General features: G+C 34.2%; 1 protein-coding gene across 2 annotated transcripts in view; it reads left to right on the top strand.

Annotated features, from left to right (window-relative positions):
• Nucleotides 1–19224, top strand: part of SLC6A15 (solute carrier family 6 member 15) — a 100953-nt gene that overhangs the window by 12254 nt on the left and 69475 nt on the right. The window lies entirely within an intron of this gene.

Here is a 19224-nt window from a genome sequence, read left to right on the forward strand (position 1 = left end):
AAAGGAACCTGTATGTGCCAAAATGTTTGTGGCAGCCCTTTTGTAGTGGCTAAAAACTAGAAACTGAATGAATGCCCATCAATTGGAGAATGGCTGACTAAACTGTGGTATATGAATGTTATGGAATATTATTATTCTGTAAGAAATGACCAGCAGGATGAATACAGAGAGACTTGGAGGAGACTTACATGAACTATTGCTAAGTGAAATGAGTAGAACTAGGAGATCATTATACACTTCAACAACAATACTATATGAGGATCAATGCTGATGGAAGTGGATATAAGAAAACATTAAGATATTTTTAAAAGGAATTCCATTTGTTCCATTTATTTAAAAACTGACAATAATAATAGCTCAAACTTTCATAGCATGTTAAAGTTTACAAATTACTTTAAAATGAATAAATAAATTTATAGTGTAAAAAACAAAGCAAAAAGATCCATTTTGGAATACAAATCTAATAGGTAGTATTGCTAGGTCAAAGGGAATGCGTGTTTTTTAGCCCTTTGGACACTAGTACCAAATTGTTCTATAGAAAAGTTTGATTAGTTCACAACTTCACTGATGGTGCATTAATGCCACATTTTACCCACTTCCCTTCCAATATTTGTCATTTCCCTTTTCTGTTCTATTAGCCAATGATGGGTATATGGTAGCATTTAAGAATTGTTTTAATTTGCATTTCTCCAAACAATGAGTTAGAACATTTTTTCATATGGCTATTACTGTCTATGCTTATGAAAACTTCATATATTTTGATCATTTATCAATTGGGAAATGATTCTTATTTTTTATAAATTAGACTCGGTTCTTTGTATGTTTGAGAAATGAGGCCTTTATCAGAGAAACTTGCTTCATTTTTTTTCCACAATTAACTCTTGCTAACTATATCTCCACTCCTTCCCCAATTTATTCTATTTTCTTTCTCCTTTCATTCTATTCCTTCTCAAAAGGAAGAACTAAACCCTCCCACAATCTTCCCAAACTTTTATCGTCACTCCTCTCTTATCTGCTTCCCCTCTACTATATTGTATGAGAGAAATAGAGTATGTTTGGCCCGTGGGCCATATAAGGCCGGCAAATTGGCAGGAAAAAAAAAAAGGTTCCCTTCCCCTGCTGTAGGGTAAGATAGTTTTCTATACCCAATTGAGTGTGTATGCTATTCCCTCTTTGAGCCAATTCTGGTGTGAGGTTCTGAGTTACTCACTCTCCCTTACCTCCCCCCATTTCCTTCCATTGTTAAAGCTTTTTCTTTACTCTTTTATGTGTGACAATTTACTACATTCTACTTCTCCCTTTCCCTTTCTCCCAGTATATTAAGAAGTCTTCATTTCATTTTTAAGATACTATCTCTTCATATTCAACTCACAACTGTGCCCTCTTTCTAACTGCCATAATAATGAGAAAGGTGTTATAAGTACTATTCCCACACAGAAATGTACAGTTTAGTGTTATTAATTCTCCTCTGATTTCACTTTCTTCTTTATCTTTTTTTATGCTTCTCTAGAATCTTGTATTTGAAATCTTGTATTTTTCTTCAAGAATGCTTGAAAGTACTCTATTTCAGTTAAATATCAATTTATCCCCTAAAAAATTATATTCCATTTTGCTTAGTAGGTAATTCTTGATTGTAATCTTAGCTCCTTTGTCCTACGGCATATCCTTCTTTCCTTCCCTTTTCCCTCCCTCCTTTCCTCCTTCTCTCCCTCCATTCATTCCTCCTTCTCTCTCCCTCCCTCAGTGACTTCTTCCCTCCTCCCTTCCTTTCCTTCCTCCCTCCATTCTTTTTTCTCCTTCCCTTTCTCTCTTCATCCCTCCCTACTTCCTTTCCTCTTTCTCTCACTCCCTTCTTTCCTCCCTCCCTCCCTTTCTCTCCCTTTTTCCTCCCTCTCTCCCTACATTCTTCCCTCTTTTCTCCCTTCCTCCCTTCTTTCCTCCTTTTCTCTCTCCATTCCTTTCTTCTTTCCTTCCTTCCTTCCTTGCTTCCTTTTTTCCTCCTCTTTCCCTCCCACTGTTCACATAGGATCTCATACCCTTACTTACAGATGCTCTTAAAAGCATTTTTTTTTCTTTTGCACCTCAGGATATCTTGGGATTACTTAAACCAAAAACAATCTGATTTTCATTGATTAGTCAAGCCCCATTTGGCCATAATTACAGATTAAATGTAAGTAGTAATCATTTCTACTTTAACCAGAACCCTGAGGGTCTTCCCTTCTCAGATTTATTTATTTAGATTTTTTTTTTTTGGACCAGGTTAAAAGAGAAGATTCTTTGCTTCAATTGCTACCTATCCTTAATCACTGAAAGGGTGTGGCCTGCCAAAGTGAGACCTGTTGAGTACTTTAGCTTAAAAAGGCCAAGGTCTCCTATTTCATCCAGGACCATCTTCAGTTGTTCTGTTATACATCTGGCTACTGGACTGGACCTAAATGTCTCTAGAGGAGAATGGGAGGCAGGTGACCTTGCACAACCCTCCCTAACTTAAATCCATTTCACTTATATGTCATAGTATCACCTCTCTGGTGTCATGGTCTGCTTCAAGAATGAAGGATAAACAATAGAATATCATATTCCAAGCCCTCCAATCTTATAATGCAGAATCTATTAAATCTTGTGTTATCCTGACTGTGATTCCACAATACTTTGTTTCTTTCTGGTTCCTTGCAATATTATTTTCTTGACCTGGGAGCTCTAGAATTTGGCTTTAATGTTACAGGAAGCTTTTATTTTGGAATTTTAGAGGGTGTTTTGATAGATTTTTTTCAATTCCTATTTTATCCCCTAGTTCTAGAATATTGGATCAGTTTTTCTCACCAATTTCTTAAAAGATGATATGTAGGTTCTTTTTTCAGTTTTCCTCATCAGTTTCTTAAAAGATGATGTCTAGGTTCTTTTTTTGATCATGACTTTCAGATACTTCAATATTTTTTTAAATTAGGGGCAGCTAGATGGCACAGTGGATAGAGCACTGGCCCTGAACTCAGATACTTAATATTTCCTAGCTGTGTGACCCAAAGAAAGTCACTTAATCCCAATTGCCTCAAGAAAACAAAGGAAAGAATATTTTTTAAATTATCTTTCCTGGATCTATTTTCCAGATCAGTTGTTTTTCTAATGAGATATTTCACATTGTCTCCTTTTTTTCAGTCTTGTAAAATCATTAATTTCAATTTGCTCAATTTTAATTTATAGGGAATTATTTTCTTCAATGAGCGTTTGCACCTCCTTTTCCATCTCTTTAATTCCACTTTTAAAGGAGTTGTTTCCTTCAGTGGATTTTTCCCCCATTTTGCAAATTCTATTTTTAAAACAATTTTTTTCTTCAGTAAATTTTTGTGCCTATATTTCCATTTGGCCAGTTCTGCTTTTTAAGGCATTCTTCTCTTCATTGGCTTTTTGTACTTAATTTATCATTTAGCCTAGTCTGTTTTTCAAGGTATTATTTTCTTCAGCATTTTTTGTGTCTCCTTTAACAAACTGTTTTCCTTCTAAATTCCTTGTTCACAATGACAACCTCTGGCAAACACATAAAAACACATAAGAAAAACAAATCAGCAATTGTGAGGTAATAATCCCAGTACTAAAGATTACTCCCAAATAATATTTGCTTCATTGAGTTTTTCCTCTTCTGCCTCTTTCTTGACCAACTGATATGAGCAGTCAGAAAGAGATGGAGAGGGACAAGAAAGAAAAAGAGAGTTAAGGAGAAGAGGCAGAGGCAGGCAAAGGAAAAAGAAAGGGAGGGAAGGAGAAGAGATCTTTCTCTGTTGTTTATCCAATGATATAATGAACAATTGCCAACTCAAGGATTTTCTAAATAGTGCTGAATGTTCTCATATTTATCTTCTCTATAAATCTACCATTTCAATTTAAAATATACATCTAACTATAATTGCTCATGTTTAAACCCTCCTGCCTGTATTATCAAGACACTTAAACCTTTTCCCACAGTACTAAAAGCTATTACCCATGGTTTTAGATCGAGACATCAAAGCTGAGATCAGAAATAGACTGAAACTACCCTAAGATCAGAAATCAGAGGAATCATCACCACAGAAGAGGAGACTAGAAACCAGGATCTCAGAGCCAAGATCAGAAATCAAGGTGTAGAAGAGAGACTAGATCATAGAAATCATTTTACCTAGAGGATACCTCAAGAAGAAACTTTCTGGAGGGATCTATCAGAATCTTAGACAAGAAAGGCAGATTAGGGCAAGGACACTAACTGACACTCTTGTCTGAATATGGATTTGTGAGAAAAGTTCCTCAGCCTATTCCATGTCTGACACTAGAACTGTTAAAGGAAAACCCCTGTGAAAAGTTCAATAGAAGAAATCCCAGGCCCCCAAAATGGGAATCTGGAATGAACCAGAATCCAATCACAGATTACACCGATCATAAATGCATTTTATTGCCTGAAAATAAGTTTGCAAGCTGAAACAATGTCTGGGTTATGACAAGGTCAAGGCCCATTTGGAAAAGGTGAGCTATTTATACTTTCCAAACAAAGGAAGGCAGGTTATTTGGGGAGAAAGGTGAAAAACAGTCAATTCCCATTCCCAAGAAATCAGCCCTGAAAGTTCAAGGCTTGAACACAAACAATAAGGACACATAAAACAGGAAGTCTCTGTAAATAAGGATGTGTCTTGAAGAGCCACAATAATGCATATAAAATACATAATGACTCAGTGTTTGCTTTAAAGTTGTTATGAGCATAAGTAGCTTCGAGATTGCTGATTTTCTACATGTCTAGCTAGGTTTGCTCTGTTATCACAAAGGATTGTTGGTATGTTAAACCAATGTAACCAATCCTCATACAGTTCTTCTAGTTACCTGGATAATTGGGGAGATTAACAAGCAAATAAAGGAGTTCATTTTCATATTTTCTAATATGAGCAGTCTTCTAAAAATCAAATATTTCTCCTTTTCTTGAGAAAAGGAAATCTATTTTTATAATGGACAAATTTTTATATTGCTGCATTCTTAAGAACTTTACCATTAGTCAATTGAAGTATCCCTGAACCTTAAACAAATGATTTTTGTACTTTTCATTTCATTGAATAGAATATCTTCCATGTTTTTCAGATATATTTTCCCACAGACTGCCAACTAAGACAGCCTGTGTTATTGCTTGCCAGCATGAAGCTGGTTTCACAATTTTTTTCAGCAGCTGGCATGTTAATCAGCCAGTTTTTATGGAAATCAGCTCTATTTCTAATCTTCCCTACCCCCAATATAGAAAAAAGGAGAGACATGAGATTTTTAAAATCTATCAAAATAAACTTCCTAATGCACATGTATGAACATATCACTCTAGTGCTCAAAAAACTTCAGTAGCTCCCTATTTTTCATAGAAGATATAAATTGTTTATTATCCTCACTTTACAGATGAGAAAACTGGGTTCTTATGCAGAGTCACACAGTTAAATAAGGTCTAAGGAAGAATTTGAACTTCAGTCTATGACCTCATCTTGAACTCACTCAAAAGCTGAATCCCCATGTCCTTAAAGTTCCAGGAAGCTTCCAGCTGACTTCTCGGTATACACTCACTGAAATGGTGCATAAAGGTCAATTCAACCTTTGTCTATAGTAGTACATTAGACTAGGTAGGAATTTCCTTTCCTTTTCTTTGCCCCCCTTTCAAAAATATATAATATATAATATTTTATTTTCCCTGGTTACATGTAAAATAATTTTTATATTTATTTTTTAAAATTGAGTTCCAGATTTTTTTCCTCCCTACCCCACCCCCTTTAAGAAGGCATATGTAAAGTTATGCAAAATATTTCCATAAAAATCATGTTGGGAAAGAAAACATAACACCCCCCCCCCACAAAAAAAACCTCAAGAAAAATAAGGTTTAAAAAAAGAATATGCTTTAATCTGTATTCATACATAATCATTTGTTTCTCTAGGTATGAATAGTATTTTTCATCATAAGTCCTTCAGAGTAGTCATGGATCATTGTATTGCTGAGAATAATAAAATCATTCATAGTCCATAATATTGCTATTACTTCTTACACAGTACATTTCACTTCTCTTGAGTTCATGGAGAATTTTACAGGTTTTTCTGAGAGAGCATCCTGTTCATCATTTTCCATAGAAAATAATATTCCATCATAATCACATACCATATTCAGCCATTCTCTCAGTTCAGGCATCACCTCAAATTCCAATTCTTTGCCCCTGAGAAGAGAGCTGCTGCAAATATTTTTGTTCATGTAGATTCTTTTCCTTTAAAGAAAGGTTTTGGTAATACATGCCTAATAGTGGCACTATTAGGACAAAAGATATGCATAATTCTTTTCAATTGCCAATTCAATAAGCCCTTTGAGTATAGTTCATATCTTTTGATGATTAATTGGGGAATAGCTCCTTTTTTGTTTTTATAAATTTGACTCAGTCCCCTATACATGAGAAATAAGGCCTTCATCAGAGAAACCCACTTCAAAATTCTTTTCTCAAGTAGCTCTTGCTAACTGTATCCTTCATTTTTACTCTATTCTCTCTTTCCTTTCACCCTAGCTCTCCTTAAAACTGTTTTTACTACTAACCACCCCCTTCCTCAACATGCCCTCTCTTCTACTGCCCTCTCCCTTCCTCTCCTATTTTTCTTTATGGTAAGATGGATTTCTTCCGTATTGAGCAAGTATGTTATTTCATTTTTGAGCCAAATTAGATATGAAAATAAAGTTTACACACTCTTCCTCTTCTCCCCTCTTCAAACCTTTTTCTTCCCTCTTTTAAGCAGACAATTTGTGCCATTCAACCTCTCCTTTTTTCCATTCTCCTAGTACATTCCTCTTATTACTTAATTTTATTTTATTTTTAGATATTATTCTTTTATCTTTAACTCACACCTTTACCCTCTGTCTATATATATTCCTTCTAACTGCCATAACAATGAGAGTTCTAATGAGTTATAAGTATCATCCTTCTATATTTGAATGTAAATAGATAAATCTTATTAAGTCTCTTATGATATTCCTTTCCTGGTTGCCTCATTATATTTCTCCTGAGTCCTGTATTTGAAAATCAAATTTTCTATTCATTTCTGGTCTTTTTGTCAAAAATGCTTGAAAATCCTGTATTTCATTGGATTTCTACCTTTTCTCTTAAAAGATTATACTCAGTTTGCTGGTTAGGTGATTTTAGGATGTAATCCTAGCTCCATTGCTCTCTGGAGTATCATATTCTAAGTCCTCTGATCCATTAATGTAGAAGTTGTTAAATTTTGTATTATTCTGACTGTGGCTCCATTATACTTGAATTGTTTTTTTTTTTGGATGCTTGTAATATTTTCTCATTTTCCTGAAAATTCTGGAATTTGGCTATAATATTCCTGGAAGTTTTCATTTTGAGATCCTAAGCTATTTTCAGAGATCCTTCTAACGCCCTGAACACAAGCACTCTTTTTCTGCCCCGGAATTGAGGAGTGTCCCTATTCCATTGTAGTAGTATGTGTACTAAAGCAATAGAATCTTTCCTCAGTGCTAGAGAAGAGAGTTCCTGTGAGCTGAGGCCTCTGGAAACTGCACTACTGCTTCACCTACTCTGGTTTGCTGGTTTCACAAGGCCCTCTCACCCTAATGACAAACCTTTCCTGCTGACCTTCCACCTCATCTTTGGTGTCTCTGGGCTGAGTGAACTAGAACCTATGAGTCCTGCTGCTGATTCAGTCTCCAAATCCTGTTTCTGCTTTGCTAGGACTGGGGTGGTTGGGGTTTGAGTTGGGGTTGTGGCTGAGGCAACTTGCACTAGGATTGCATGCTGCATTCCCCCCCTAGTGCCATAGACATTTCCTGATGACTTTCTAAGTTTTCTTCAGCTAAAAAATGTTACACTCCATCTTTTTGTGTGTTCTGATGTTTTTAAAATTTGTTTAGAGTCATTATTTAAAGGCATTTGGAGTAGTTTGGGGAGCGCTCCATGAGTCCCTGTCTTTACTTCTCCATTTTGGTTCTGCTCCCCCCTCTTTCCTTTTCTTATCATAGATTCTAAAACTGTCCATTCCTCCTCCAGGAAGCAGTAAGTTCCTTTTTGGTTAGAATCCAAACTAGCACTAAAATATCTTCTATAGATTCACCCATCTTTTGAAAGAAATCATTAAGGCAAGACATTATGGGTACTCTGCTTTTGTCAAAGACACACACATAATAATAAAAAATAAATTCATGAGAGAAAAGCATCCAAGAAAGTTAGTAGAAGTATAAATCCATAGTCTCAAATGTTACACACAAATGATCAAAGGAAAAAGTAAGATGAAATGAAGGTCCTAATACAAGAAGGCAAATTTAAGACTATGTGTTAGGCAAATTTAAGACTATCAAGCAGAAAAAAAAAACATATATACACATATAATATATAACATAGGTGTTGTATGTCTAAATATGTGTATATAAATTATTTCAGGAGGGGAGAGACAGAGAAATAGAAAGAACTTCATGGGCTATCTAGTCTCTATGTCCAAAACTTTTCTATTTCCTCTGTCTCTGGGATCCTGTATTATATTTTAGTATAATACCAATAATACTTCTTTTTCTATTTTTGCTGATCTTCATCCCAATACTCTCCACAATGCTTTCTCCTTCTGCTCCTTGGATTTCCTTATACCAAATACATCTATTAATATATAACATTTTCCATTTTTCCATTTTTAATAGACACTTTTTCAAAATTATATATATTCCTTTCTAGTCTTTGGTCTTATACCACCAAATATCAGTGATGCATGCATGTATTTTGTACATGTGATACATGACATATACACACATATGGTATATATTTATATATTTATAAACCACATGTACACAAATATATACTATGTATATCATATATGTATAGATAATACAAATATGTGTGAATATGTCTACATTATCAAGCATCAATGATCATTTGTGTGTAACATTTGAGACTATGGATTTATACTTCTACTAACTTTCTTGGATGCTTTTCTCTCATGAATTTATTTTTTCAAAATAACTTGTAGCTATTTTTTATAGTATATAGGTTAGTAAATATATAGTTAAGTTTCTTCCTCCCCTTTTTATTTCAATTTAAAACCCTTTTCATGAATTTGTAACACGCAAAGCAAATACATTCTTTTTAGTTTTTGTTAAATGTATTTTATTCCTGGTGAAAAGTCATAGATGGAAATCCAAATCCCATTATAAGATTTTACATTCTTTATTTTTTTAATTTTCCATTTACATCAGCTTAATTTCTAAATATAACCCTTCTTCTCTCCTTCTCATAGGCCATCTCTTGAAAGAAACTATTAAATATAATGCTAAACACTTTTTTGAAAAATGCAGCTGGGATGAATTTCAGCTTGCTGAAAAGAAATACTTTGGCTTTCTGTAAGCTATAGATAAAAAAGGGGTTGTGCTTTAAAGTGACACTATTCTCGAGAGGCTATCTTGTTAGGTAATATTTGCAAGGGGACACAGGATTGGAGGAGAAATTCAATTGGAAGTTGTGTGAGAGAGCAAAGAGGCTGAATGAGGCATCAGGTGACTGTTGTCACTGTTGTCACTGACATCTTTGCCAAGCATGGCCAGACAGATCAACTTAAGGTAGGAACAAAAGTCCTGTCCACTAAGTATATCCACTAAGTGCTGAACTCTCTCAGATAGTAAAGTGCCTGAATCCATTCTCTGGCTCAAAAGTCAGAGGTTGATTTCAAAACCAAAGTTTGGAATTCCAAATTCAGTTTCATTCACTTTGCTTTTAAAATCTATGTTTAGTTAGTTTTTAACTTTCTGGCTATATAATAACATAATTGCTTTGGTTTGAGTGTTCCTATTTTTGTGAAGAGGGAGTTGCAAAAGAGGGAGAAATAAACATTTTATAGATGAAAATGAAAGGGATGGATTGGATGAACTATTTCTATTTAAAGAGACTAGAGGAAAGTCAAACCTGTGATGATCTCTGGAAGGAAGAAATGGGAAACAGCGGTCCTTGTCAATACAAAGCAAATACCTGCTAAGAGGAAGTAGCTAGGTTTTTTATTTATTTTTCAGTACAATTCATTAAACATTAACTAAATACCTACTATGTGCCAAGCACTATGTTATATCAAACTTAGGAAGGAAAGACAAAACATAAAAAATAAACAACTAGTAAAACAAAACAAAACAAAACTCAGGTCAATAAAGCTAACCATATTCTTAAACCACATCTTTACTTTGTAAATAAACTTTAATCTTCTGTGCCTCTTGTCTTCATTGAGCTGATGGGGTTACTGAGATAAAGAGTGAAAAAAGAGAAGAGAGGAAAAGACAGAATCTTGTGCAATATTCATAGTTAGGGAGCACAAGATGCTTCATGAGGCATCAAAAGAGACTAACTTAGAGGAGACAGGTAGGAGCAGAAAGTAATGTCATAAAACTCAGAAAGAAGAAAGTACTCAGCAGGAAATTTGATGAGCAGGGTCAAACACAATAGAAATATCCAAGAAAAATGAGGACTAAGAAAAGATCATAGATGTGACAATTAGGAGATTACATTTAATTTTGGAGCAATCAGTGAAAGTTGTGTCAAAAGTTAATTGGCAAAGACTGGGGTAGCGGTGATAGAAGAGATATTAGAAACAAGCAGCATGAAAAACTAATCAATCAATTGCCATTTATTAAGTACTTACTGTAATCTAGATACTGTGTTAAGCTCTGGGCAACTGGACTACTATGTCTAAGAGAAATGATTATTTCTTTCACATATAAATAATTACTGTATTAAAACTAAGGTTTTCTACCTTTTCCACTTCATTTAAAAATCAACCAATAGGGTAAATCTTAGGTAGAGACTTATCCATCCAAGATGGTTATGAGCTAATCAAAGACAGTAAAGAAATTCTACATTTAGATAAATGGGTGGATTCCTGCTCATTGGAGCTGGGAAAATGTGGGTTCTTCCTTTTGTCAGACAGCTGATGGAAATTATTAAGTATCTTTGACCAAGATTTGGGGACTCAGTGTCATGTACTTCAAGATCCTCACTAGAATCTAAAGTCCACCTCTCATCAGAATATCAATTTTCTATATCAATCAATCAATCAATCACCAGTCAGAGTTAATTGCCACCCTCAGGAACCTCACCCAGTCTTCCAAATGCATATAAATTATGATCCCATAGCCACTGGTCTTTCACATTCAAGAATGTCAGTGACTCTTTTCTTACTAAAATGCTAGCATTATCAATAAAAATTACTCAAAAACTGTGTCTCTTGAACTTTTTAAAGTCACATCTAGTAATTTAATTGAGAAAGGGAAATGAGCAATGTAGGATAATATCCTGCAGAGATGGTAGAGTCAAATAAATGTTTTTCTTTTCTTTTTTTTTTTTTTAAAGGATATGGGGGAAGATTGGGCATATCTGAAGATGATAGGGGAAGGGACAAGCTTATAGGGGGAGGCTTACAGAGAAAGATGATTAAAGGAACAATATGTCAGGAAGGATAGGAAAGTATAGATTTAAAAGGCATATGTAGAGGGGTTAGCTTTTGCAAGAGAAAAAATACTTTATAAGAGACTAGAGTAAAGCAAAACAAAGTGACAAAATCAACTTGAGGTTTTGAGATGAAAAAGAAAGCAGAGGAATTTTAGAGTGAATGAATGGTCTCAATTATCCCAGTTGAGTTAGAACCAAGTTCCTCATTTGAGAGAATAGAGGGGAGAGAAATTTGGGGGGAAATTTGGGAAAAAAGAAAGTTTAATGTCAAGATGATATGAGACACTCAAAAATTGGCAATAATCAAGATGGTAGAAAAATTTTGCTTGTGGGAGCAGGAAAACAGTAGCTATTTCTAATAAACTTAATGAAGTCATCAGCCTTGATTTTGCAATAAGACAAACCTTAGATTTAGATCGAGAATGGAGGGGGGGCAGGGAAGAGAGAAGGGAAACCTTTGAACTGTTGTTCCCAAATTGGCCATCATATATAGTTGCTCATCATAGTTAGAAAATTGAAAAAGGCCTCAAAAGTCATCTGATCTACTTGAATTCTTACTACATGAAATAAAACCTTTGCACAAACATAAGCAAATCAAATTAGAATAAGAAAATATTTATAGAGAAAAATCACTTAAAATCTTTGAGTTAAAACCTCTCTGAAAACCTATTTTTAAGTCTGTCTAAAAGTATTTATTAAAAAGTTATCATATCCCAGGCACTATGCTAAGTGATGATAGAGCTACAAAAAAAGGTTAAGAAAGATTATACTAAGTACTCAAAGAACTCACATTCAAATATGATCAACAACATTAAAAATTGTACATTTAAGATATTTATAATGTAAATGGAAGGCAATAGATAAAGGGAAGGAACTAACAATAGGAGCAACTGGGAAAGGCCCTTTAAAGAAAATGTGATTTGAGTTGTATCTTTATAGAGGGCTCAGGAATTAAGAAATAAAGAGTTAAACAGGATACAGATATAAAATCTTTCTCTCCTTTCATGGAACTCTATTGAGAAATTTAAATCTTTTCTCTCAAGCTTTTTACTCTTCATGCAGGTCCATGTGTGAAGTATTGAGTAATGAAATTTCACCAATGAGAAAAATTTAGCAACTGAATTTAAACCTCTAATTTTACAACATAGGAAAGAGCCAGTGAAAAAACATGGAGTTAGGAATATGTTGTCTTATAGGAGGAACTGAAAGGTCACTGCATCACAGAGTATGTGGAAGGGGTATAAAGATTAAGAAAACTAAACAGATAGAAAATCATCAGGCTTCAAAGTGGTGTTCAAAAGTCAAACAGTCACTTATGTTTGATTAAGGATGTAATAGCCACTGAAATTTATTGAATTGGGGTGAGTGGGTGGGTGACATGATAGGTTCTATGCATTTTTCTAATGCATTTTGACACTGAATGGAGGATAGATTCAAAAAGGAAAGATTTGAGCAGGGAAGTCAACCAGAATACTATAGCGATATTCCAGAAATGAGGGTAGAAGGACAGGCCTGGTGACAGTATGAATGGAAAGAAAGAGATGTATAAAGAGGTGTTATAGAGAAAAAGATGACAAGACTTAGAAAAAGTTTAGATATTTGAGAAGAGCATGAGTGAGGAGTCAAGAATGCCACTGAGCTGCTACATTGAGTGACTGGGAAAGGGGAGATTTGGGGAGAATGATAAATTCTGCTATGCATATATCCAGTTTGACATTGGATATCCATATGGAAGTGTCCATGAGTCAGGAGATGATATTCACATCTATTATTTGAACTTGGGAGAGAGAATAGAGTTGGATATTATAGATCCAAGAATCATCTGCACAGAAATAACAATTGAATAAATGAGAGTTAATTGAATAAATGGGAGATGGCATAAAGACTTGACTGACTAATGGGCAAAATGTATTAAAATTGAAAAAAAAAAACTAAGATTACAGCCCATTTTCCTGTGAATAAATGGTAAAAAAATTATAATTTTTAAAAACATCATAAATGATTATCAATTTACCTTAAAATTGCTAAAACTCAAATTATAAAACTATGCTTCATAAAAAAATCCAGTACTGAATAAAAACAGCTGATTAATGGAAAAGATTATAAAAACAAGATTCAGAAGAAAATGAATTGAGTAGACTGATAATGAATTAGAGATTGTCAAATATATCTTACTTTTTTACAGATTACAAAACTCCATTCATTTTTGCTTTTATCATCAGAGAAAATCATTTGTCCTGACATCCTCATTCTCTCACCTCACCACTGAATTGACCCAGAAATTTTTCATTAAATTAGTAATACAATTGTTACTATCAAGGGACATAGTAATTTTTTTTCTATTTCAAAATTCCCAAGAAGACTAGGCTTCTTAGGCCTGACCTTGGCCATCAGTCTCTGCTCCCTCAGACCCATGTATACAAATCCAATCTATCCCCCTTCACTCTACATGTCCATTGGGCCATCTAAAACCTCCCTTCTCTTGTTAACAAAGCAACCTTCAGATTAAACCAGCTCCTACCTCCTTGTAACCATGAAAACCTGGCTTGCCACAAAAGATAGTGTATCCCTAGCCATTTTTTACAGAAGTCCATGTACCTTTGCTCATGTTCTTATTCCTGTAAGCCAGGAGAAAGAACAGGTATCCTAATTGCTACTTTTTCACTGTCTCTCTACCATCATCACTCGATGATCTCTCCCATTTTTAGGTTTACTTCATCCAGTACAGATGCTGGTGGTTCTTCTCTACTAGAGCCTTCTTTTGGAAGTTCAAAGTCTTCCTCTACATCTTTTTTTTAGAGATGAATTCCTCTGTTTTGGATACAAACATAAGTGCTTAGGATACAAATATAAAAAAAAAAAAGATTTTCCCTATTATCATGGAGCATTATTGATTAACTGATTTGAGCCTTCCCCTCTACAATTATTTGTGCTTGTTGAATTGAACTGGTTTATCATATCATAGAATATCAAGCTAGAAAGATCATAAGGATTATTGATGTAGGGGGACGTCCAGGGAATGAAACTCTTTATTAAAGCAGGTTAGCACCACCTCTTAGTAATTTATAGAAAGTTATCTAGCCCTAATTCACTGAGAGAATTTTGTAACTTGCTTAGACATGCAACCAGGATAGAATATTGATTCTAGGTTTTCCTGACTTGGAGGCTAGCTCTCTTATCTACTATATCATGCAGCCTGGATGTAGGACTTAATAAATGTTTATTGATGCAATGATTAATATTGTCCCAGGAAGAGTCCTGTTGTGCTTACATATTGGTAAGCAAGCTAATGTTCTGATGGTCTTGATCTGATCTCTGCTGGCTCTGCTTTCTTATGGCCCTTTTCAGGGCTACCTCTTTCCTTTGAGATAATAGTTCCCCCAACTTTATTACCTTCTCTCTTCATTTATTTATTTTGTATATTTCTTTTATTAATTTATCTATGAATATGTTTTTATCCCCTTATAGACTAAGTTCCTTGAGAGCAAGAGGTTTTTTTTTTGTATTTGCATTTCCTAGCATATACTAGAGCATAATTTCTGGCACATAATAATTGCTTACTACTTCTGTTGATCAAAAACCTCTAATTCACTTTTCTTCCACCAACCACCCCCAACTTTTATAGATGAGAAAAATAGGACATAGTGATTAAGTGATTTGTTCAAATTCATACAATGACAGAATAATAATTCAAATTTTTTGACTCCAAATCCAGCACATTTTCCTCATAATGCCATGCTGGATATCTATACAAAATAATCAGTATCCATGAACATCTTGGCAGGACTCAGCCAAATGGACTGAATCTAATGAAATGAATATTATTAACAAAGATAATTGTAAATTCCTGCATTTAGCGGTTTAAAAAAATCATAATAAGTGCCAGATGGAGTAAAGACTTTAGGGTTTCTAGTTGACATTAAGCTCCAGATGGGCTAACGAAATGACATGGTTGTCACAAAAGATAATGCAATTTTAAAGTATATTAACTGAAGTATAATAGTGCCCAGAACAATGGAAGTAATTATATCACTTTTCTCAGTCCTAGTAAGTTCTTCATTGGAATGGTCAATTATGGAAATCATATTTTTTAAAGTGGGCCATAAATAAATTGGTATATATCTATCTATGCTAAGGAGAAGGACTGGATGATGAGAGTTCTTTTTTTTTTTTTATTTAATAGCCTTTTATTTACAGGTTATATGTATGGGTAACTTTACAGCATTAACAATTGCCAAACCTCTTGTTCCAATTTTTCACCTCTTATCCTCTACCCCCTCCTCCAGATGGCAGGATGACCAGTAGATGTTAAATATATTAAAATATAAATTAGATACACAATAAGTATACATGACCAAACCGTTATTTTGCTGTACAAAAAGAATCAGACTCTGAAATATTGTACAATTAACTTGTGAAGGAAATCAAAAATGCAGGTGGGCATAAATATAGGGATTGGGAATTCAATGTAATGGTTTTTAGTCATCACCCAGAGTTCTTTCTCTGGGCGTAGCTGGTTCAGTTCATTACTGCTCCATTGGTAATGATTTGGTTGATCTCATTGCTGAGGATGGCCAGGTCCATCAGAACTGGTCATCATATAGTATTGTTGTTGAAGTATATAATGATCTCCTGGTCCTGCTCATTTCACTCAGCATCAGTTCGTGTAAGTCTCTCCAGGCCTTTCTGAAATCATCCTGTTGATCATTTCTTACAGAATAATAATATTCCATAATATTCATATACCACAATTTATTCAGCCATTCTCCAACTGATGGGCATCCACTCAGTTTCCAGTTTCTAGCCACTACAAAAAGGGCTGCCACAAACATTCGTGCACATACAGGTCCCTTTCCCTTCTTTATGATCTCTTTGGGATATAAACCCAGTATGGTGAGAGTTCTTAACATTATATTATTTGTTTTTAAGGCAATAGTGGGTAGAGAATCAACATCAGTCTCAGGAAGATTGGGGTCAAGCCTGCCTCTGACATGTTACATTAGCCCCTAAATCTCTGTGTCTCAAGAAGCTCTCTGTAAATTACAGAAAAGGTATTGCTCTGCATTAAATGGAGGGAAGTTTAAAACTGGAAATTCCACATGCCAATGAAATTGCATGTCAGATTTCCAGTTTCAAACCTTCCTCAAACACTCTGTAAATATTAAAAACAAAAAAGGTTGAAGAAACTGAGGATAATTAGCCTGCAGGAAGTAAGCCTTAGTGTGAGAATTTAGAGCTAGTTATGTGGAAATGGCTCCAAAGGAATAAACTAGGGCCAATGGGTGAGAGTTGTGTAATGCAGATTTTATCTGAATAAATGCAGAACTTTTTAACAATCAAATTTCCAAAAAATAGAATGTGAATGTGATTCATGTCCCTAGAACTGTTAAAGCAAAAGTTGGATGGCTATCCATTAGATATAGAGATTCCTGTGAGAGGCAAGAGATGATACTAGATTATCTTTAAAATCCATTGAGAATCATAGATTTAGAACAAGAAGGAATCTTAAAAGCCATGTAGACCAATTGCCTCATTTTACAGATGAAGAAACAAAGGGCTAGAAAGTTTAAATAATTCTCCCACCATCACATGACTAAGAAATGACAGTGTTGGGACCCAAACCCAAACCTCAGCACACACTCTACTGTACCACAATGTTTACTTAATTTTTGGTGACCCTTATAACTCAAGGATATGATAATTTTATCTAGTGATTTTAATTATTAGAATATAAACTTGACTTTTAATCGCTATTATTCCATGGAAAATATGCTTTATATTGGGGATGTGTACTGGTTTTCCTTCAGCAGTCATCCTGCTTGTATTATTTTATTGGTTTTCTTCCTCCAAGTCCTTTTATAATCATGAAGAGTGCATAGCTAAGAATGTGTAAACTTTGTTTCTTAACTTCCTGCTTCCTCACTCATAAAATAATGGGGTTGGATTAAATGATCTCCAAGATCCTTTCCATCTGTAAAACTTATGATCCTTTTATTCCCCAACATGAATAGAAGTGGATCTGCATGTAACTAAGAACAAAAAGTAGAACTAATACTTTTTGCTTCAGTACTTTTCTTGTCTAAAAGTACATTCTGTTATACCTTTGAATGTCAGTTAGTTTCCTAGGAATGAATGGTGGAATGTTCACTTTTGAATTATGAATGTAAAGGTCAAGAAAGATTTATGACTCATTGAAGATGCATAAAGTGGATATTGTTTTGGTTTTGTGAGTCATCATTTCTCTATTAAAGTGTAGAGAAGATTTATTTTCAAAAGACTTTGTTCTTCCTTTTTGTTTACATCATTTACATTATATTTTCTAGATTTGTTGTTTTTATGACAGTCAAGTTATATATTTTTTCTTTTTAAAATTAAAAGAAATAGAACATAGAGAAGTAAAAAAAAACCCATTGTTGTGTGCACAGTAAAACATAATATTCAAAATATAATAAATTTTCATTTTAAGAAAACATGTATAATAATAAAATACATTGTATTCAAAATTGTTCATGTTTCTTTGGTTCCTGGTAGGTTTTCTTTTGTTCTTTGCTGTGCACTTTTTATCCCTCCCCACTTCTGTTAAGCATAGATATATTTATGTTTACACAAACACGCGTGTACATACACACATGTATATGTATATGTGCATACACGTATAACCTCTTGTTTTCTATTCTTCCTAATTCTTCTACTTTACTTCTACCTGATAATTTGCCTTGCTGTTACTTAACTTCCCTCTGCCAGCAGTTGGTTTTAGAGATGAATAAAGTAGAAAGTGAAATAAATATGAATGGGACTGGGCAAGTTCAAGCTTATATCTTGAACAGTCTTTATTTCTTACAGCTTCCCTGTTAAATGGCTTCAGTTAAAGAATATTATAATTTTATGTTGGTGAATTTAATTAGAATACAGAGTTGATGTTCAATTGCTATTATTCCATGGAAAGCATGCTTCATATTTGGCAATGTGTGCTGGTTTTCCTCTGGTGGTCTTGTTGCTCTAGGCCTTTATGAGAGAAACTTTTGTAAAGATTTTTGATATTACTTCATTGTTTATGATGGCTTTTAATAAAATGTAATTTCCCTCATCTCTTAAATAAATCTATTTTTTCTCTTGCTTTGTCTGAGATCAAGATTGTTTCTCATTCCTGTTTTTTTACTTCAGATGAAGCAAGCAAAATACAATCTGCTCTAGTCCCTGATTTTAATTCTGTATGTGTGTCTTTCTGTTTCAAGTTGTGTCTTTTTTAAACAACATCATTCTGTGATTCTGGGTTTCTAATCCATTTTTCTATATACTTCTGTATTATAAATGAATTCATGTCACTCATTCATAGTTAAAATTACTGTGTATTTTCCTCCATCCTATTTTCTTCTATCTATCCTTCTCTTGTTTTTATACTGTCACTTTTCAAAAGTCTTATTTTGCCTTCTGATCACTGCTTCCCTTAATATACTCTCCTTTTTTAATTATCCCCTCCTCCTTTTCTTTTTCCTCCTTCCTCTCATATTTTCCTGTTGAATAAGATAGATTTCTATATCTAACAGAATATGAACACATATATTCTTTCCTCTTTGTATTAGTTCTGATAACTGTTGACTGCCACCTCCCCATTTTCCCCTTCACTGTAAAAGCTCTTTTTTGGATGCCTCTTTTATGTGAGATTTTTTTTTCCATTCTTCCTTTTTCTTCCCATTGTATCCCTCTTTCTCATTCCTTCATTTTTTTGTGTGTGGTCATCCCAACATAAATGACTCACATATAGACC

This window comes from Sarcophilus harrisii, chromosome 5 (genome assembly GCF_902635505.1).
Source record: "Sarcophilus harrisii chromosome 5, mSarHar1.11, whole genome shotgun sequence".
Lineage (NCBI taxonomy): Eukaryota > Metazoa > Chordata > Mammalia > Dasyuromorphia > Dasyuridae > Sarcophilus > Sarcophilus harrisii.